This window comes from Arachis stenosperma, chromosome 9 (genome assembly GCF_014773155.1).
Source record: "Arachis stenosperma cultivar V10309 chromosome 9, arast.V10309.gnm1.PFL2, whole genome shotgun sequence".
NCBI lineage: Eukaryota > Viridiplantae > Streptophyta > Magnoliopsida > Fabales > Fabaceae > Arachis > Arachis stenosperma.
The window spans coordinates 142,122,422-142,145,044 of NC_080385.1; the positions used below are offsets into that span (position 1 = coordinate 142,122,422).

The window sequence follows — 22,623 nt, forward strand, 5'->3', positions numbered from 1 at the left end:
TCTCTCTCTAAAAACTATATCTAAAAACCTAAAATTATGTGAATAAAAAGTGTCTGAATGAATGATTCCCCTACTATGCAGCCTCTAATATGTGTTTTCTGGGCCAAAAACTGGGTCAAAAATAGACCAGGGTGATTTCTGATACGTCCAGCACGTGTCTCTGTCACGTGTACGCGTCGTCACCGCGTACGCGTGGATTGAACTTTCGCCAGGTCACGTGTACGTGTAATCCATGCGTGCGTGTTGCCTAACAGCATGGCAACTATAGCAAATTATATATCGTTGCGAAGCCCCGAATGTTAGCTTTCCAACACAACTAGAACCGCTTTATTTGGACCTCTGTAGCTCAAGTTTTTATCGGTTGAATGCAAAGAGGTTAGGGCTAACAGCATTAGCAGTTCCTTCAATTTCTTGTATTCCTTCCACTTTTGCATGCTTCCTTTCCATCCTCTAAGTCATTCCTGCCCTATAAACCATGAAATCACTTAACACACATATCAAGGCATCGAATGGTAATAAGAGAGGATTAAAATTAGCAAATCTAAGGGCAAAGAAGCATATTTTCAATCATAGCACAAAATCAGGAAGGAAAATGTGAAACATGCGAATTCAATGAATAAGTGTGAGGATAGTGGATAAAATTCACTCAATTAAGCACAAGATGTACCACAAAATAGTGGTGCATCAGACGTTTTAAGAAAATTTGAAGTATTTTAGGAAACTTTGACAGAGTAAAACTGATACAATTCCCGAGCTTTTGGAAACAGATTTAAGAATGAAACTGAAAATTGGTTTTCGGTTTAAATGACGTGGTTCTGGTCTAAGTAAGTTGGTTTTTAAATTGGTTTAGAATATTTGGACACATGACTTGGTTTTGGTTTAAATTTAATTTTATTTATTTAAATCAAGAAGTTAAGGTTTTGGAGGTTTTCAATGAATTTAAGAAATGAGTTAGGTTATTCTCCCCTGAAGTCTTGAGACTTTGCTGGAGAATTTTATGACCAAATCCTAATTTAGAAATGAATGATTTTGCGTCTTTCGAAAGATGATTTTGAATTTGTCACGATTTGAGATTGTTTGGAAGTGTTGGAAAGACGTGGAAAGTGGCTCCATTTTAAAAAGTGATTCTTGGCAAGATGTGAATTGAATACGGTTGTTATTTAAAAGTAAATGGGCCAAGAATAATTTTGAAGTAAGATATTGAGTTTGATTGATGTGTTGCAACTATTTTTCTGAAAAACTACTGGACTACTGTTTTATATTGAGATTATGAGATGCTATGCGCTCGGCAGGGGCTGTGGTTGGATCTCGCCTGTCGAGGTAGCGGCGGCGGCGTAAGGGCGGTGGTTCATCCCGCTTGTGCTTAGATGTGATGTCGGTGGCAATAGATCCCACTCACATCCCTTCAGATCATCAGAGCGTACAGGCGCAAAACCCTGGATAGTGATCCGAGCACTATATCTCGGGGGTTCCCACACCATGATTCTGAAGGGCAACATCTCCATAGGGATGTGTCGGATTGGCAGTTGAACCAATATTGTGATATCACATCCAGTAGCGCAGACATTCATCATTTGCATTTATGTGACATTGCTTGGGTGTGCATATTATAATTGGTTTGCCTATGTGAATACTTATGTTAATTGCTAACTGCTATAATTGTTGTAATTGCTATTGATTGTGTTTGAACTATATTATTTGTGATTGTGTTTGATTAGTTGGTTTGTGATAAATTGGTTGATGATTGAGTTGTTTGGGCTGGGGCCGTGTTGGATTGGATGGGCTTGAGGCCGTGATTGGTATATTGAGTTCTAGATTTGTATAAAGTATCTGACCGGTTTAGCATAGACTTAATGAGCCTATGCTTGGAACGGAATGGTCATTTATACCGCATATGTAACTGCTTTCATGGTTGTGGTCTAGAAAAGTATGAAAAATCAAACTCCTACAACATAGACTTAATTGAACCTATGTTTGGGACATGTTGGTCATTCATACTGTCTAGGAAAAACTTTTCAAATTTTACAAGAAAGAAAAAGGGTTTTGTTTTAAATTATTTGAGAAATTTACCAAGTCTTCAAAAAGGTAATTTCTGGATTTCAAATGTGAACCCATGGTTTTGGAAAGACTCATAAGACGAGCAATGATCATTGTACTCTAAGAATAATTTTATTTTACGTATCTTGTTATAGCAATTTCTGTAAATCCTATAGTGAGAACAAGCGAGGACGACGTTCCCACTCCCCTACAGGTTATTCCCTTTCAGGATATGGACGACGGAGCTTTAGAAGAGTTATGTTTATTTGGTATTGTTGTATTATCTTAGCTAATATTTTCCCTCGCCTTTATCTTTATTAAGTTTGTAAGAGGGATAGGGAAATTATGATATGTATGTTTGTATCTGGTTTGTATGTACATGTATGTTTATGTTTTCACGAAAAAGTGTTTATGAAAGGTTATACGGTTTTAAGTTTTAAACAGGCTCATATTTTAGTATTAAATATCATAAGAGTCGTTGTAATACTCGAGCTATCAGAGTGGCGCAGCTGGAAGCATGACATTTTGATAGTTAGGGTGTTACATTTGTGATATCAGAGCAGTCTTTCCTGTAGACCCTGAGGAATGGACTGACTATGCTTCAATTGCATACTGTGAGCGTTTGTCATGTAATAGGTCTTGTCGAGTGACGAGAATTAGAGCTTTATGCACATGACGGTCTATTGATTAACGCTGTTAGTCTTGCATTGCAAAAATTCTTGGTATTAAGTTTGGCCTGCTTAATACTAGTGAATTATGTATATGAAAGCACTGATGGGTTATCATAGATGATATACGAGTTTTGAGTAAAGTAAATCGCGGGTTTTGAGAACGTTAGAAACTATTTCTCGAGTTACTCATTTATGTGCTTTGGATTCTGTTGGACGTCATGTGACTTATTGTTTCTTAACATATCTTGATGTTCTTGTTGCCATTTCTTTTGGGAAGCAGTTTGATGTTTTCAATCCTATTTTTTTATTCATATGCATTCTTCTTTGATCCTAAATTGCATATGCCGGTTGAATTTCTTGGTGTATCTGTCTTTCTCTGTTTGAACTCTTTTTCTTGATCCATGTAATTTTTCGACATGACTTTGAACTTGTCTTGATGCAGTGTGCCTTTTATGTCCTTACTCCTGGACTTTTTTTTTTAAAGAAATGGTAATTCAGTTTTTCTCTTAATTGACTATATTTATAACCAATTTTCAAACTTTTATAAAATCGCTTTTGATTTGATATACACCTATCTATATAAAACTTTGAAAATTCCTTATGCAATTTAAAAACTATTTATTTCTTATACCTCGCATGTTCTTTTACTGATTTACGGAACTACACTTACTTTAAGTACAATTTGACTTTTCAAAATAATTTTATTACAGTTCCTATACGTAACTCTATTTGATTATGTACTTAGGTATTTTTAAATTCTTAAAGGAAAGGCTTTTCACTTTTATTCCAGTTAGTTTTCGTTTGACAATTTGACTTTAATTTAGCATGATACATTATTTACGCATTTGTTGTTCTTTTGAAAATATTGGGTTCATACCTTTCCTCTCAAGTATGGGCTAATTCTTTAAGCTTTTGTTTCTATGGTTGTGATAATGGATTTTGTTTTTAACTAATCTTTTTCTTTTATGAACACCACCAGTAGTCTCAGTTTTCCTTCTCTTTTGAATTTCCTACTCCTCTACATCAGCTTGAATTTGTTTTTATCTAGTGTGTTGTTTGTCCTCTTAATTGTCCTTCTTTAGTCAAAAATTCCTTCTTGAAACTTCACTGTTGATTGAGTTGTCTTTCATGACGAGTGTTGCATTCTTTTGGACTAATGGAAAGCTTGTTTGGTGTCCCATGCTTCGTGGATCTTGTTTGAACTCCCTTGATTTAAGATCCTTTCTTTTTTGGTCTGATTTCTTTTTAAGTACATCTTAAATATTCTTGAATGTTCGTATGTGATGGCAATTTCAAGTGTATTCTTAGAGTTTTGATGTGAACTTTTGAAACAAGTTTTGGATTCTCTTAAGAAATCTAAATCAATTCTTCTCACTTAAATGGCATCCATAGTTATTCTTTAAATTGACAAAGTTGTTTTGAAGTTGGCATGCACTATTTTAAATAAAGTTTTAAAACCGACTGATAAGCAAATTTTTACCTCGGAGTTTCCTATTCTAAATAGAGTTTAACTTGTAGAGTTTAACTTGTTCCATAATTGCTATAAAATTTCATACACGCTTCTTTAAATTTAAACTTTGAGAGTTCTTGAACAAACGTTTGATTTTCTTACAACCTTGTCACAATATCAGTGTATACCTTTATCTGATTGAGTACCTAAATGTCTTTCAGAATTTTCAAAAAAAAAATTGTTTTGGCCTTAACCCAAATGACTTTCGTTTTTCAAACCTCACCTATTCTGTCTTTTACTTGGAAACTAATTGGATAAAATGCAATTTAGTTTTCTTTTAACCATATTGAAGTTTTAATATATGTTTCTGTCACCCTTTTGTGAAATGCGAGTTCCATACCTTTTTTTTAGCACCTAAGGTGATCTTCTTTCAATTTTTCATTCTTTATATACAAATGTATTATGTGTACTTGATCATAAATTTTAAACCTTGAGAGTGTCATTACTAGCTTTAGTTAACCTTCTTCTATGATTTTATACTTTTTAACTCAGCTTGATTTAATTCCAAACTACTGCCTTGCTTATCCTTTCTGTGTTCCTATCAGTTATCTCTGCTTCGAGAGTCATCCTTGAGGTTGTTAAACTGAATTTCTTTCCAATACTCTTCATTGATTGTATATCCTTGTTTATTTGTAAATTCAGCAGTTCTTTCAAAATCCTTGCGGAGATTATCCTTGTTGTTTGTCCTTCTTTATCAAAGTCTTTTATCCTTCTGAATAAACTCGAGAATTGTTGTAATGTCGCGTGCAATCTTTAGGTATAGTAATGTGATGCATTAGTTCTTTAAGACCTGTTTGTGGATACAGAAGGTGAAGCGGTAAGTGTACAACGTTACGAAGAGTTGTGGGAGTTCGTTTCTCGCGGAAGAGTCTGCGGATGTTTGGTTTGTGCCGATTATGGAGTAGTGAAGTGATTGATGGAGTTGGAAAGTTGAAGTTTTGATTGGGTAAGAGAGCTGTGAGGGAACCATATATTTGTTGTTTCAATACCAACTTGCCTTGTAGCCTTTTGCCGCATTAACCATAGCTTTGCCTTGTGAACGCCTATTTTGGCTTGTACCCAATACTGTTTTCCCAGGCTTTTGTAAAGTTTTGGAACTATATAACTTTCTTACATCGAGCCTATCTTTATCTTCTGCCTTGTACTATATTTCACTCTTATATTTGAATCTTATGAATATCAGGTATTTAAATTTATATATATATACACACGTATATGTGTTAAGATCTTTTACTTTTCTAAAAAGTATTTAAATAGTAGATCACGAAGGCTATGTACTATTGATGAACGGATAATTTATACGCTTTTTGGCATTGTTTTTAGGTAGTTTTTAGTATGATCTAGTTACTTTTAGGGATGTTTTCATTAGTTTTTATGTAAAATTCACATTTCTGGACTTTACTATGAGTTTGTGTATTTTTCTGTGATTTCAAGTAATTTCTGGCTGAAATTGAGGGACTTGAGCAAAACTCTGATAGGAGGCTGACAAAGGACTGCTGATGCTGTTGGAATCTGACCTCCCTGCACTCGAAATGGATTTTCTGGAGCTACAGAACTCCAAATGGTGTGCTCTCAACGGCGTTGGAAAGTAGACATCCAGAGCTTTCCAGAAATATATAATAGTCCATACTTTATTCGGGAATTGACGATGTAAACTGGCACTCAACGCCAGTTCCATGTTGCTGTCTAGAGTAAAACGCCAGAAACACGTCACGACCCGGAGTTGAACGCCCAAAACACGTCACAACTTGGCATTCAACTCCAATAAAAGCCTCAGCTCGTGGATAGATCAAGCTCAGCCCAAGCATACACCAAGTGGGCCCTGGAAGTGAATTTATGCATCAATTACTTACTCATGTAAACCCTAGTAGCTAGTTTATTATAAATAGAACTTTTTACTAGTGTATTAGGGATCTCTGGACGCCTAGTCCTTAGACCTTGGGGGCTGGCCATTCGGCCATGCCTAAACCTTTCACTTATGTATTTTCAACGGCGGAGTTTCTACACACCATAGATTAAGGGTGTGGAGCTCTGCTGTACCTCAAGTTTTAATGCAATTACTATTGTTTCTATTCAATTCTCTTTATTCCTATTCTAAGATATTCGTTGCACTTCAACTTGATGAATGTGATGATCTATGACACTCATCATCATTCTCACCTATGAACGCGCGTGACTGACAACCACTTCCGTTCTACCTTAGACCGGGCGCATATCTCTTGGATTCCTTAATCAGAATCTTCGTGGTATAAGCTAGAATTGATGGCGGTATTCATGGGAATCCGGAAAGTTTAACCTTGTCTGTGGTATTCCGAGTAGGATTCCAGGATTGAATGACTGTGACGAGCTTCAAACTCCTGAAGGCTGGGAGTTAGTGACAGACGCAAAAGAATCAAGGGATTCTATTCCAACCTGATTGAGAACCGACAGATGATTAGCCGTGCTGTGACAGAGCATTTGGACCTTTTTTACTGAGAGGATGGGATGTAGCCATTGACAACGGTGATGCCCTACATACAGCTTGCCATGGAAAGGAATGATGTAAGAAAACTGTAATTTGAGCAGTAGGAAAGCAGAGATTCAAAAGGAACACAGCATCTCCATACACTTATCTGAAATTTCCACCATTAATTTACATAAGTATTTCTATCCTATGTTATTTATCTTTATTTCCTGTTTATTATTTATTATTATTCGAAAATCTATAATCAATTATAATCCGCCTGACTGAGATTTACAAGATGACCATAGCTTGCTTCATACCAACAATCTCTGTGGGATCGACCCTTACTCACGTAAGGTATTACTTGGATGACCCAGTACACTTGCTGGTTAAGTTGAACGGAGTTGTGTCCACACATAGCAAAGAACCACAATAATGATTCCATACAATAACAAAGAGTACTACATTGATGTGATCACAATTTCGTCCACCAAGTTTTTGGCGCCGTTGCCGGGGATTGTTCGAGTATGGACAACTGACGGTTCATCTTGTTGCTCAGATTAGGTAATTTTCTTTTCAAAAATTTTTCAAAAATCTTTTTCAAAATTTTTCTTTTCTTTTTCGTTTTTCCAAACTTTATTTTTGAAAAAATTAATAAAAATCCAAAAAATCATAAAATCATAAAAATAAAAAATATTTTGAGTTTCTTGTTTGAGTCTTGAGTCAATTTTTCAGTTTGGTGTCAATTGCATGCTTTAAAATTTTTCTTGCAATTTTTCAAAAATTTATGCATTCATGGTGTTCTTCATGATCTTCAAGTTGTTCTTGACAAGTCTTCTTGTTTGATCTTGATGATTTCTTGTTTTGTGTTGTAGGTTGTTCTTCGTATGCATTTTTGCATTCATAGTGTCCATGCATTAAAGATTTTTAAGTTTGGTGTCTTGCATGTTTTCTCTGCATCAAAAATTTTTCAAAAATATGTTCTTGGTGTTCATCATGATCTTCAAAGTGTTCTTGGTGTTCATCTTGACATTCATAGTGTTTTTGCATACATCATGTGTTTTGATCCAAAAAATTTTATGTTTTGGGTCATAATTGTGTTTTTCTCTCTCATCATTAAAAATTCAAAAAAAAAATAAAAAATATATCTTTTCCTTATTTTTCTCATAATTTTCGAAAATTTGAGTTGACTTAGTCAAAATTTTTTAAAATTAGTTTTTTCTTACAAGTCAAGTCAAATTTTCAAAAATTTAAAAAACTTATCTTTTCAAAAATCTTTTTCAAAAATCATATCTTTTCCAATTTTTCCTCTTTTTCGAAAATTTCAAAAATCTTTTTTAAATATTTTTAAAAATTTTTTCTTATCTTTATATCAAATTTTCAAAAATTAGCTAACAATTAATGTGATTGATTCAAAAATTTGAAGTTTGTTACTTTCTTGTTAAGAAAGGTTCAATCTTTAAATTCTAGAATCATATCTTGTAGTTACTTGTTAGTTAAGTAATTAATTTTAATTTTAAAAAATTAAATCTTTTTCAAACATATCTTTTTATCACATCTTTTTATCTTATCTTTTTATCATATCTCTTTCAAAATTTTATCTTTTTCAAAATTTGATTTCAAAATATCTTATCTAACTTCTTATCTTCTAATCTTTTCAAATTTGATTTTAATATCTTTTTCAACTAACTATTTGACTTTTTGTTTGTTTCTTATCTTTTTCAAAACCACCTAACTACTTTTCTCTCTCTAATTTTCGAAAATACCTCTCTCTTTTTTCAAAAATTCTTTTTAATTGTTTTAAATTTTAATTTTAATCATATCTTATCTTTAATTTTCAAAATTACTAACTCCTTTTCAAAAATTAATTTTCGAATTCTCCCCCTCTTTTCTTATTCTTTTTAATTATTTATTTACTAACACTTCTCTTCACCTCTCTTTATCCAAAAATCCGAACGCACTCCTCCCCCTGTGTTTGGATTCTTCACTCTTCCTTCTTCTATTTTCTTCTTCTTTTACTAACATAAAGGAATCTCTATACTGTGACATAGATGATTCCTCTTCTTTTCTTGTTTTTTTCTCTTTCATATGATCAGGAACAAGGAAAAAGGCACTCTTGTTGAAATTGATCCAGAACCTGAAAGGACTCTGAAGAGGAAACTAAGAGAAGCTAAATTACAACAATCCAGAAACAACCTTTCAGAAATTTTCGAACAAGAGAAGGAGATGGCAGCCGAACCCAACAACAATAATGCAAGGAGAATGCTTGGTGACTTCACAAAACCAACGTCCAAATTTGATGGAAGAAGCATCTCCATTCCTGCCATTGGAGCCAACAATTTTGAGCTTAAACCTCAACTAGTTGCTTTAATGCAACAGAATTGCAAGTTTTATGGACTTCCATCCGAAGATCCTTACCAGTTTTTAACTGAGTTCTTGCAGATTTGTGAGACTGTAAAAACGAATGGAGTAGATCCTGAAGTCTACAGACTCATGCTTTTCCCTTTTGCTGTAAGAGACAGAGCTAGAATATGGTTGGACTCACAACCTAAAGATAGCCTGGACTCCTGGGATAAGCTGGTCACGGCTTTCTTGGATAAATTCTTTCCTCCTCAAAAGCTGAGCAAGCTTAGAGTGGATGTTCAAACCTTCAAACAAAAGGATGGTGAATCCCTCTATGAAGCTTGGGAAAGATACAAGCAGCTGACCAAAAGGTGTCCATCTGACATGTTTTCAGAATGGACCATATTAGATATATTCTATTATGGTCTATCTGAATTTTCGAAAATGTCATTGGACCATTCTGCAGGTGGATCCATTCACCTAAAGAAAACACCTGCAGAAGCTCAAGAACTCATTGACATGGTTGCAAATAACCAATTCATGTACACTTCTGAGAGAAATTCCGTGAATAATGGGACGCCTCAGAGGAAGGGAGTTCTTGAAATTGATGCTCTGAATGCCATATTGGCTCAGAACAAAGTGTTGACTCAGCAAGTCAACATGATCTCTCAAAGTCTGAATGGATGGTAAAATGCATCCAACAGTACTAAAGAGGCAGCTTTTGAAGAAGCTTATGATCCTGAGAACCCTGCAATAGCAGAAGTAAATTACATGGGTGAACTTTATGGAAACACCTATAACTCATCATAGAAAAATCACCCAAATTTCTCATGGAAGGATCAACAAAAGCCTCAACAAGGCTTTAATAATGGTGGAAGAAATAGGCTCAGTAATAACAAGCCTTTTCTATCATCTTCTCAGCAACAGACAGAGAATTCTGAACAAAGCTCCTCTAATTTAGCAAATTTAGTCTCTGATCTGTCAAAAGCCACTTTCAGTTTTATGAGTGAAACAAGATCCTCCATAAAAAATCTGGAGGCACAAGTGGGCCAGCTGAGTAAGAAAGTCATCGAAACTCCTCCCAGTATTCTCCCAAGCAATACAGAAGAGAATCCAAAAGGAGAGTGCAAGGCCATTGATGTAATCAATATGGCCGAATGCTCAAGGGAGGAGGAGGACGAAAATCCTAGTGAGGAAGACCTCCTGGGACGACTCTCAAGCAAGAGGGAGTTTCCTATTAAGGATCCAAAGGAATCTGAGGGTCATATAGAGACCATAGAGATTCCATTAAATCTCCTTCTGCCATTCATGAGCTCTGAAGACTATTCTTCCTCTGATGAGGATGAAGATGTGACTGGAGAGCAAGTTGCTCAATATTTAGGAGCTATCATGAAGCTGAATGCCAAGTTGTTTGGTAATGAGACTTGGGAAAGTGAACCTCCTTTGCTCATTAGTGAACTAGATACCTGGATTCAGCAAATTTTACCTCAAAAGAGACAAGATCCTGGCAAGTTCTTAATACCTTGTACCATAGGCACCATGACCTTTGAAAAAGCTCTATGTGATCTGGGGTCAGGGATAAATCTTATGCCACTCTCTGTAATGGAGAAGCTGGGGATCATTGAGGTACAACCTGCCTTGTTCTCATTACAATTGGCAGACAAGTTATTAAGACAAGCTTATGGAGTAGTAGAGGACGTGTTAGTAAAGGTTGAAGGCCTTTACATCCCTGCTGATTTCATAATCTTAGACACTAGGAAGGAAGAGGATGAGTGCATCATCCTTGGAAGACCTTTCCTAGCCACAGCAGGAGCTGTGATAGATGTCAACAGAGGTGAATTGGTCCTTCAATTGAATGGGGACTACCTTGTGTTTAAGGCACATGGCCATCCCTCTATGACAAAAGAGAGTAAGCATGAAGAGCTTCTCTTAGTACAGAGTCAAGAAGAGCCCCCACAGTCAAACTCTAAGTTTGGTGTTGGGAGGCCACAACCAAACTCTAAGTTTGGTGTTAAGACCCCATATCCAAACTCTAAGTTTGGTGTTGGGACTATACAACATTGACCTGATCACCTTTGTGGCTCCATGAGAGCCCACTGTCAAGCTAATGACATTAAAAGAGCGCTTGTTGGGAGGCAGCCCAATTTTTATTTATCTAATTTTTATTTTATTTTTATTTTGTGTTTTATTAGGTGCATGATCATGTGGAGTCACAAAAAAATATATAAAAATTAAAAACAGAATCAAAAATAGCAGAAGAAAAATCACACCCTGAAGGGAGGACATACTGGCGTTCAACGCCAATAAGGAGCATCTGGCTGGCGTTCAACGCCAGAACAGAGCATGAATCTGGCGCTGAACGCCAGAAACAAGCAACATTCTGGCGTTTGAACGCCAGGAATGTGCCTTGAGGAAAGCTGGCGCTGAACGCCAGTAACAAGCATGGAACTGGCGTTCAACGCCAGAAACATGCTACACATGGGCGTTGAACACCCAGAGTGTGCATCATCTCGGCGTTTAAACGCCAGAATGGTGTGCAAAGGCATTCTACATGCCTAATTGGTGCAGGGATGTAAATCCTTGACACCTCAGGATCTGTAGACCCCACAGGATCCCCACCTAACATATTCCCACCTTACCTCCTAATCCTATAACACTCTTCCCCGTATCACACTTCCCAACAACTTCAATCTCTCTTCCTAATTACCCCCTTCACCACTCACATCCATCCACTCTTCCCCATAAACTCCACCTACCTTCAAAATTCAAAAACACTTTCCCACTCAAACCCACCCTAAATGACCGAAACTACACCCTCTCCCCTCCCTATATATACCCTTCCATTTTACTTCATTTTCACACAACACAAACCCCCTCTTCTACACCTTGGCCGAAACACCATCTCTCACTCTCCTCCATATTTTCTTCTTCTTCTTCTTCTCTTCTTTGTTCTCTTGCTTGAGGGCGAGCAATATTTTAAGTTTGGTGTGGTAAAAGCATAAGCTTTTTGTTTTTCCATTACCATCAATGGCACCTAAGGCCGGAGAATCCTCTAGAAAAGGAAAAGGGAAGACAAAAGCTTCCACTTCCGAGTCATGGGAGATGGAAAGATTCATCTCCAAAAGCCATCAAGACCACTTCTATGATGTTGTGGCAAAGAAGAAGGTGATCCCGGAGGTCCCTTTCAAGCTCAAGAAAAATGAGTATCCGGAGATCCGACATGAAATCCGAAAAAGAGGTTGGGAAGTCCTAACCAACCCCATGCAACAAGTTGGAATCTTAATGGTTCAAGAATTCTATGCCAATGCATGGATCACTAAGAACCATGATCAAAGTATGAACCCGAGTCCAAAGAATTATCTCACAATGGTTCGAGGGAAATACTTAGATTTTAGTCCGAAAAATGTGAGGTTGGCGTTCCACTTGCCCATGATGCAAGGAGATGAACGCCCCTACACTAGAAGGGTCAACTTTAATCAAAGGTTGGACCAAGTCCTTATGGACATATGTGTGGAAGGAGCTCAATGGAAAAGAGATTCCAAAGGCAAGCCAGTTCAACTAAGAAGACTGGACCTCAAGCTTGTGGCTAGAGGATGGTTGGAGTTCATTCAACGCTCCATCATTCCCACTAGCAACCGATCTGAAGTTATTGTAGATCGGGCCATCATGATTCATAGCATCATGATTGGAGAGGAAGTAGAAGTTCATGAAGTCATCTCCAATGAAATCTACAAAATAGCCGAAAAGCCCTCCACCATGGCAAGGCTAGATTTTCCTCACCTTATTTACCATCTATGTTACTCAGCTGGAGTTATCATAGAAGGAGACATCCCCATTGAAGAGGATAAGCCCATCACCAAGAAGAGGATGGAGCAAGCAAGAGAGACCCTCCACGGATCTCAAGAGATGCATGAGGAAGCTCATCATCAAGAAATCCCTGAGATGTCTCAAGGGATGCACTTTCCTCCCAACAACTATTGGGAATAACTCAACACTTCCCTAGAAGATTTGAGTTACAATGTGGAACAATTAAGGGTGAAACATCATGAGCACTCCGTCATTCTCCATGAAATAAGAGAAGATCAAAGAGCAATGAGGGAGGAGCAACAAAGGCAAGGAAGGGACATAGAAGAGCTTAAGGACATTGTCGGTCCTTCAAGAAGAAGACGCCACTAAGGTGGATTCATTCCTTGTTCTCACTTTTTTGCTGTTCGGTTTTTATATTATATGTTTATCTATGTTTTGTGTCTCTACTTCATGATCATTAGTGTTTAGTAACCATGTCTTAAAGTTATGAATAATTCCATTAATCTTTCACCTTTCTTAAATGAAAAATATTTTTAATTTAAAAGAACAAGAAGTACATGAATTTCGAATTTATCCTTGAATTTAGTTTAATTATATTGATGTGGTGACAATACTTTTTGTTTTCTGAATGAATGCTTGAACAGTGCATAATTTTGATCTTGTTGTTTATGAATGCTAAAACTGTTGGCTCTTGAAAGAATGATGAACAAAGAGAAATGTTATTGACAATCTAAAAAATCATGAAATTGATTCTTGAAGCAAGAAAAAGCAAAAGCTTGTGAAAAAAAATTGCGAAAAAAAATTAGAAAGAAAAAGAAAAAGCAAGCAGAAAAAGCCAATAGCCCTTAAAACAAAAAGGTAAGGGTAAAAAGGATCCAAGGCTTTGAGCATCAATGGATAGGAGGGCCCAAGGAAATAAAATCCAGGCCTAAGCGGCTAAATCAAGCTGTCCCTAACCATGTGCTTGTATCATGAAGGTCCAAGTGAAAAGCTTGAGACTGAGTGGTTGAAGTCGTGATCCAAAGCAAAAAGAGTGTGCTTAAGAGCTCTGGACACCTCTAACTGGGGACTTTAGCAAAGCTGAGTCACAATCTGAAAAGGTTCACCCAGTCATGTGTCTGTGGCATTTATGTATCCGGTGGTAATACTGGAAAACAAAATGCTTAGGGCCACGGCCAAGACTCATAAGTAGCTGTGTTCAAGAATCAACATACTTAACTAGGAGAATCAATAACACTATCCGAAATTCTAAGTTCCTAGAGAAGCCAATCATTCTGAACTTCAAAGGAAAAAGTGAGATGCCAAAACTGTTCAGAAGCAAAAAGCTATAAGTCCCGCTCATCTAATTAAAATTAATAATCATTGATATTTTGAAATTTATAGTATATTCTCTTCTTTTTATCCTATTTGATTTTCAGTTGCTTGGGGACAAGCAACAATTTAAGTTTGGTGTTGTGATGAGCGAATAATTTATACGCTTTTTGGCATTATTTTTAGGTAGTTTTTAGTATGATCTAGTTACTTTTAGGGATGTTTTCATTAGTTTTTATGTAAAATTCACATTTTTGGACTTTTTCTGTGATTTCAGGTAATTTCTAGCTGAAATTGAGGGACTTGAGCAAAACTCTGATAGGAGGCTGACAAAGGACTGCTGATGCTGTTGGAATCTGACCTCCCTGCACTCGAAATGAATTTTCTGGAGCTACAGAACTCCAAATGGCGCGCTCTTAACAGCGTTGAAAAGTAGACATCCAGAGCTTTCCAGAAATATATAATAGTTCATACTTTATTCGGAAATTGATGATGTAAACTGGCGCTCAACGCCAGTTCCATGTTGCTGTCTTGAGTAAAACGCCAGAAACACGTCACGACCCGGAGTTGAACGCCCAAAACACGTTACAACTTGGCGTTCAACTCCAATAAAAGCCTCAGCTCGTGGATAGATCAAGTTCAGCCCAAGCATACACCAAGTGGGCCCCAGAAGTGGATTTATGCATCAATTACTTACTCATGTAAACCCTAGTAGCTAGTTTATTATAAATAGAACTTTTTACTAGTGTATTAGGGATCTCTGGACGCCTAGTCCTTAGACCTTGGGGGCTGGCCATTCGGCCATGCCTAAACCTTTCACTTATGTATTTTCAATGGTGGAGTTTCTACACACCATAGATTAAGGGTGTGGAGCTCTGCTGTACCTCAAGTTTTAATGCAATTACTATTGTTTCTATTCAATTCTCTTTATTCCTATTCTAAGATATTCGTTGCACTTCAACTTGATGAATGTGATGATCCGTGACACTCATCATCTTTTTCACCTATGAACGCGCGTGACTGACAACCACTTCCGTTCTACCTTAGACCGGGCGCATATCTCTTGGATTCCTTAATCAGAATCTTCGTGGTATAAGCTAGAATTGATGGCGGCATTCATGGGAATCCGAAAAGTTTAACCTTGTCTGTGGTATTCCGAGTAGGATTCCGGGATTGAATGACTGTGACGAGCTTCAAACTCTTGAAGGCTGGGCGTTAGTGACAGACGCAAAAGAATCAAGGGATTCTATTCCAACCTAATTGAGAACGATAGATGATTAGCCGTGCTGTGACAGAGCATTTGGACATTTTTCACTGAGAGGATGGGATGTAGCCATTGACAACGGTGATGCCCTACATACAACTTGCCATGGAAAGGAATGATGTAAGAAAACTGTAATTTGAGCAGTAGGAAAGCAGAGATTCAGAAGGAACACAGCATCTCCATACACTTATCTGAAATTTCCACCATTAATTTACATAAGTATTTCTATCCTATGTTATTTATCTTTATTTCCTATTTATTATTTATTATTATTCAAAAATCCATAATCAATTATAATCCGCCTGACTGAGATGTACAAGATGACCATAGCTTGCTTCATACCAACAATCTCTGTGGGATCGACCCTTACTCACGTAAGGTATTACTTGGATGACCCAGTACACTTGCTGGTTAAGTTGAACGGAGTTGTGTCCACACATAGCAAAGAACCACAATAATGATTCCATACAATAACAAAGAGTACTACATTGATGTGATCACAATTTCGTCCACCAACTATCTTATGCATTATTTTAATTTTCGAGGACGAAAATTTCATAAGGTGGGTGGAATGTAAGATTCAAGACTTTTGAAAAGTCCTATTTTAAACTAATCTCAAACCATATATTTATTTACAGTTTTAATTTCATAAATTATCTTATTGAAGGTAATTAAAGGTAGTTTTGATTAATTGGATTTGAAATAAATTAAGGTTTTCATCCAAACTCTATAATTATGGATTATTTTTCTATTTATAACTTAAAGTTCTAGAAATCCAAAAATAATGAGTTTAGGCTATTTAAATTAAGATTTTATCTAATTTTAGAACTATTGAGTTATTTTGTATATTTAAATAATAAGTTGGTAGTTGTGAAATAATAAGGATTTTTATATGATTTGGACTAAATAATTAATATGTTAAAATATTAATACTACTGTTTTGGAAAAATAAAGGATTTAATTATATAATTTCTAATTATCTGATTTGGACATTTTATTGAAAATAAATTGTGAAATTGATGAGCAAATAGTATTTTTTATATACAATTAGTATTGAATTTAATTTGGGTTTCAATTATTATATCATTCCCAATTTTATGTGAAATTACCAAATTACCCCTAACCCTAATTTTCAAAATAAGGAAACCCTAACCCAGTAACCCATTACCCGACCTGGTTCTCTTTCAACCCCACTAACCCCCCAAACCCAGCCGCAACACACAGCAGCAACAGCTGTTAAAAAACAAAGGAACAAAGAAAGAAGGAAAGGAAAATAAAAAGAAAGGGGAAAAGAGCAGAGGGGCTGCGATCAGAAGAAGGGAAGGGAGAAGAAAATGTCGCCGCCATTCAGCCTGTCCCTGCCGTCATCGTGCTGCCACCGAACCGTCGTGACGCCGCCAGGAGGTCAGAACCGAGGAGAGTGAGAGAGCAGCAGCACCGAGAGGGAGAGGTCGTCGTTGCTGCCATCGAGCTTGCCGCCGCCGCTACCTATGAAGCCCTCGCCGTCGTAAGTCAGATATGAAGCGCAAGAGGAGGCCGCGAAGGAAGGAACCACGCCGCCCAGTCGCCGTCTGTGAAGCCTATTCTGCCGTTGCAACCCAGTGCCGATGAGAGAGAGAGAGAGAGAGAGAGAGAGAGAGAGAGAGAGAGAGATTGGGCAGAGAGAGAGGACTCGTGAGGGAGTCACCACGGGAAGGAGTTTGTTGCCGCCCCGCTGCCGCTGTCTGTGCCGTCTTCATCGTCGCCGGATCCCTTACTGCCGCCGTCGTTGACGAGTCCAGCCGCCGCCATCACTTCTCCATTTCTGTTGATGGTGGTCAGCCGCCGGGTCGTGCAGAGGAGAGGAAGCAGAACCGCGCCTAGCCACCACCGCTTCTGCCGCCAAGAAACCCCGCTGTGCCTTTGGTTGCCGGGAAACGGTGTGGTTACTGTAGGAGGTCGCCACCGGAGCCGCTGCTCCATTCTGCCATTCCTTTTCATCACAGTAAGTCTCCTGCACTATGAAACTCAAACTGTAATCATTCTAATTATCTGCGGTTAAGGATTCGGATGAATATATGTTGTAAGGTTAAGCTTATGGGGTTTCATGTCGAAAATTGTGGTTTGTTGCTGAGCCACTGGAGCTTCTGGCCACTGACGGAGCCGCTACCAGGTTGATATGGAGCTGTGGCTGCCTCGTTTTGTTAATTCAGTGAGTATTTCTATTTTCGAAAGTCCTATGTTAGTGTTCTATTCTGTGTAATAAAGTATTTGCGATGTTAATGGTTTTAGGAGTTAGAATCCGGTTTGCTTGTGGCGTTGAAGCTATTTCTGCTCTTGAGAGAGAAAAGGTTCCTATGACGCGTTTGGGTTATGGTTTCGACGAGTCGAGGTAGGGGCTTTTAATACAAACTAATTTTATTTAAATTGAAAATTGTTATAAATAGATATGCTATGCAAAATGTATTTCTGGTGGTTACGTGAGTCTTATGAATTGTCTGATTTTATCTTGAATGAATATGGTTGCCTGTTTGATTGAAACCCTGTCTGATTTTGATAAATGGGAGATTTCTGAATTTGTTGATTTGAATGATTTTTGATAATCTGAAAGTTGAGTTTTTGTTTTATTGAAAACTGGTTTGGTCTTGAACCTGTTAGAAAGAGTTGATGGTTGGTTTTGTTGCGACCCGGAAAGGGTGGCAAAGTCCAAGTTTTAGGGGAGATGCTGCCGAAATTTTTATAAAATCCGAGACTTTATTTGAAATGAATTTTTAAAAAAAGAAATGAATTATGCCTTGAACTGAATTACGGATATATGAAATAGGTTTGAACTCTTTTATTAAGAAAATTGTTATATTTTGAATGTAAACTATTTTAGAAAAGAATTAGGTTTTAAAGTCAATTCAAAGATGTAAATAAGTATGTTTCGGAAGTTCATTAAATAAGCAAATTTGAAGGAGTTTTAATGGATTTAAAAGGAACTTGAATTTTGGTTAACTAATTTCACTTTACGACATTTTAAGAAAAGTTTATGTATTTTAGGAAACTTTGACTTAGTAAAACTGATACAATTCTCGAGCTTTTCGAAACAGATTTAAGAATAAAACTGAAAATTGGTTTTTGGTTTAAATGACGTGGTTTTGGTCTAAGTAAGTTGGATTTTAAATTGGTTCGGAATATTTGGACACATTACTTGGTTTTGGTTTAAATTTAATTTTATTTATTTAAATCAAGAAGTTAAGGTTTCGGAGGTTTTCAATGAATTTAAAAAATGAGTTAGATTATTCTCCCCTGAAGTCTTGAGACTTCATTGGGAAATTTTATGACCAAATTCTGATTTAGAAATGAATGATTTTGCGACTTTCAAAAGATGATTTTGAATTTGTCATGGTTTTGAGATTGTTTGGAAGTGTTGGAAAGACGTGGAAAGTTGCTCCGTTTTGAAAAGTGATTCTTGGCAAGATGTGAATTGAATATGGTTATTTTTTGAAAGTAAATAGGCCAAGAATGATTTTGAAGTAAGATATTGAGTTTGATTTATGTCTTGGAACTATTTTTTTGAAAAACCACTGGACTACTGTTTTATATTGAGATTATGAGACGCTATACGCCTGGCAGGGGCTGTGGTTGGATCCCGTCTGTCGAGGTAGCGGCGGCGGCGTAAGGGCGGTGGTTCGTCCTGCTTGTGCTTAGATGTGAGGTCGGTGGCAATAGATCCCGCTCGCATCCCTTCGGATCATCAGAGCGTACAGGCGCAAAATCCTGGATAGTGATCTGAGCACTATATCTTGGGGGTTCTCACACCATGATTCCGAAGGGCAACATCTACATGGGGATGTGTCGGATTGGCAGTTGAACCAACAATGTGATATCACAACCAGTAGGGCAGACATTCATCATTTGAATTTATGTGACATTACTTGGGTGTGCATATTGTAATTGGTTTGCCTATGTGAATACCTATGTTAATTTTTAATTGCTATAATTGTTGTAATTGCTATTGATTGTGTTTGAACTACATTATTTGTGATTGTGTTTGATTGGTTGGTTTGTGATGAATTGGTTGATGATTGAGTTGTTTGGGCCGGGGGCCGTGTTGGATTGGATGGGCTTGAGGCCGTGATTGGTATATTGAGTTCTAGATTTGTATAAAGTATCTGACTGGTTCAGCATAGACTTAATGAACCTATGCTTGGAACGGGATGGTCATTTATATTGAAGAACGAAACTCTCGCGCGATCTAGAATTTTCACAAATAAATTTCCGTTGTAAGTATAGCTTCTAGACTGACAAGAATTCCTTTCTTACAAAAGTTTTGGTTGTCACAAGTAACAAACCCAATGAAATTTATAAACCGAAGTATTCAAACCTCGGGTCATCTTCTCAAGGAATTGTAGGGAGGTGTGTTTTATTATTGGTTATGGAAAATAATGTTTTTGGGTTTTGAACAAGAGAAATAAATTGCAGGAATTAATAAATCAATAACTGTAAGTCTCTTGGCAAGGCATGAAAATTAGAATTCCTATCCTAGTTATCCTTATCAGGTGTGCAGAGAATTGGGTTTTAATGCCACTTAATTATCCCTTATTAAATAAAGGAAAGTCAAGTAGACTAATTAAATTGATCCTCGAGTTTTGGTCAACTTTTAGAGCGATCTAAATTAATTAGCAATTGCCAATTTCAACCACTGCTGAGTTTGATAACTCAAGTATTACCAATTAATTAACCAAAGCCAAAAGGGAAGAAAATCTACTTGAATGAAAATAATTTGGATAAAGCGAAAGCATCAATAACATAAATTAGAAAAAGCAATCATAAGTTTGAAATACCTCAATGTGTATTAAGTAAGAAAATCAATCCCAACATGAAAAAGTTCATAAACAAATAAAAGAGAAAATAACTAAAAAGAATGTTGAACCTGTAATGAAGAGAAGTATTCCGAACATAATAAAAATCCTAAATCCTAATCCTAATTCCTAAGAGAGAGGAGAGAACCTCTCTCTCTAAAAACTACATCTAAATCCTAAAACTGTGAGTAATGATTGAATGTATGTTCTATCATCTCTCGATGAATAGATGGATTCCCCAATTTATAGCCTTTAATATGTGTTCTCTGGGCTTGGGTCTGGATCAAAATGCGGCCCAAAATCATCTTTAGCGTATTCTGTAATTTCTGCAGATCGCGCAGGTCACGCGGTCGTGTCGTCTGGAGTTTTGCTCTTCCACGCGGTCGCGTCAATCATGCGTCTGCGTCAGTTGTGTTTTGCGCGAGTAACGCGTTTGCGTCATCCATGCGCTCGCATCGATGCTCTTTGCCCTAAGCACGCGTCCACGTCGTCCACGCGTTCGCGTCGCTTCCAGTTTCTTCAAAAACTCCATTTTGTGCTTTCCTTCCATTTTTGTATGTTTCCTTTCCATTCTCTAAGTCATTCATGCCCTAAAAAGCCTAAAAGTACTTAACACACAAATCACGGCATCGAATGGTAATAAAGGATAATTAAATTTAATATTTTTAAAGCATAGGAAACATGTTTTCTCATATATCATAAAACAAGGAAGGAATAGTAAAACCATGCAATTTACATGAATAAGTGGGTGAAGATCTGATAAAAACACTCAATTTAAGCACAAGATGAATCATAAAATAGGGGTTTATCAACATCCCCACACTTAAACAATAGCATGTCCTCATGCTAAATCCAAGAGAAAAGAGTAAAGGTAAAATGGTGGAATCTTATATAATGCAATCTATTCTAAATGCAACTACCTAAATGAGTCATGCAATTCTAGTTATTATTCACCTATATATATGGCTTACATGTAGTTAAATTAATTCATATCTTCAAGGAATCATGTATGTACAATTAGGGCCAAATTATATTAAAGCACAGTTACAATTGAGTTGAGTTAAAATAGTTCACAACTTGCAAGACAATTAATTAAATATGGATATATGAGAATGAGCTATTGAATCCTCACTGGATTTTGTGTTTACTCTCTAATCACTCAGTATTTAGGGTTAATCACTCTCTTCTCTAACCAATCAACAAATATGGAATATAGACATACAAAAATCATGAGGTCTTTTCTCAGGTTGTAATGGGGCTGAGGTAAGGGTAAGGATGTATATATAAGGTTAAGTGAGCTAACAAAGTGAATCCTTGACTAGTCTAAGATCTCACCTAACATATACATATTTTATATAATTTCATAATTCTTCACCTAGCTACCCAAACCTTTCCACTTTTGTGTTACATGCTCATGCATCAAAATTTATTTTTGACTTTTGTCCCATGTGCATTGATTCTTTGTAATTGCATTTGGGGTAATTTTTTTGTATCCCCTTATTTAAATACTAAATTTTTTTTCAATGCACATGGTAATTTAATTGTTTTGATTTCACATGAGCATGCTTTCCAAATATGTGAAACATCTTATTTAATACAAATCCCTACTTTGGTTCTGTCATCCCATGTTCCCATAAAATTTTCCATTCTTAAATTTTACACAATATCTATCTTAAGCTAACCAAGGATTCAAATTGGGATTTTTATTTTATTTTTCTGCTTAAGGCTAGTAATGTGGTTATAAAATAGAAGAGGATTAAAAAGCTCAAGGGGGCTAACAAGGATGGCATAAATGGTAGATTTATTTGGGACAAGTGGGCGCAAATACAAATAATGGCCTCAATCATCTCTTGGTATGCATCTATATTCTATAATTGGACATATAGATTAAAACAAAATAAAGATTGTAAGCATAGAAAAGAAGTGCGAAACACACAGGAATGAAATTTATGGTGTGATGTAACCATACAATTAAGCTCAAAACCTCACAGATTGTGTGTTCTAGCTTTTAACTATGTTCCAAATACAACTTCCAAACAAGTTTAACACAAAAGTTTTGATTTAAATTAGTGAAATACTATAAAAATTTCTTGAAAAAAGAAAATATTACTTCAACCAAGTAGTGACTAAATGCATAAAATCAAACAAACATGCAATCAGATATGCAAATGCAACAATGAACAAACAAAGAAAATAGAGTATTGGTGTTGAAAAGAAGGTGTAATGCTAAGCTTTTTGTGTACATTTCTGAATATTCTTGTGTTTGACATTTAATTTTATATTTTTCAGATGCTGTTGTTTATGTTAGAAATTAGTGTTCTTTTTGGTTTTTAGGGTTTGTGGTTCAGGGTTTAGGTTTTACGGGTTTAGGGTATATATTTGGGTGTATATGGGTTATATTTGTGTGCATA

General features: G+C 36.5%; 1 non-coding gene across 1 annotated transcript; it reads right to left on the reverse strand.

The window, feature by feature from the left end:
- Positions 1-9,286: 9,286 nt before the first annotated feature.
- LOC130953506 (small nucleolar RNA R71) lies at positions 9,287-9,390 on the reverse strand. Its single transcript, XR_009075676.1, has one exon. It is a non-coding gene; the product is annotated as a small nucleolar RNA R71 (small nucleolar RNA).
- Between the last annotated feature and the right edge of the window lie 13,233 nt (positions 9,391-22,623).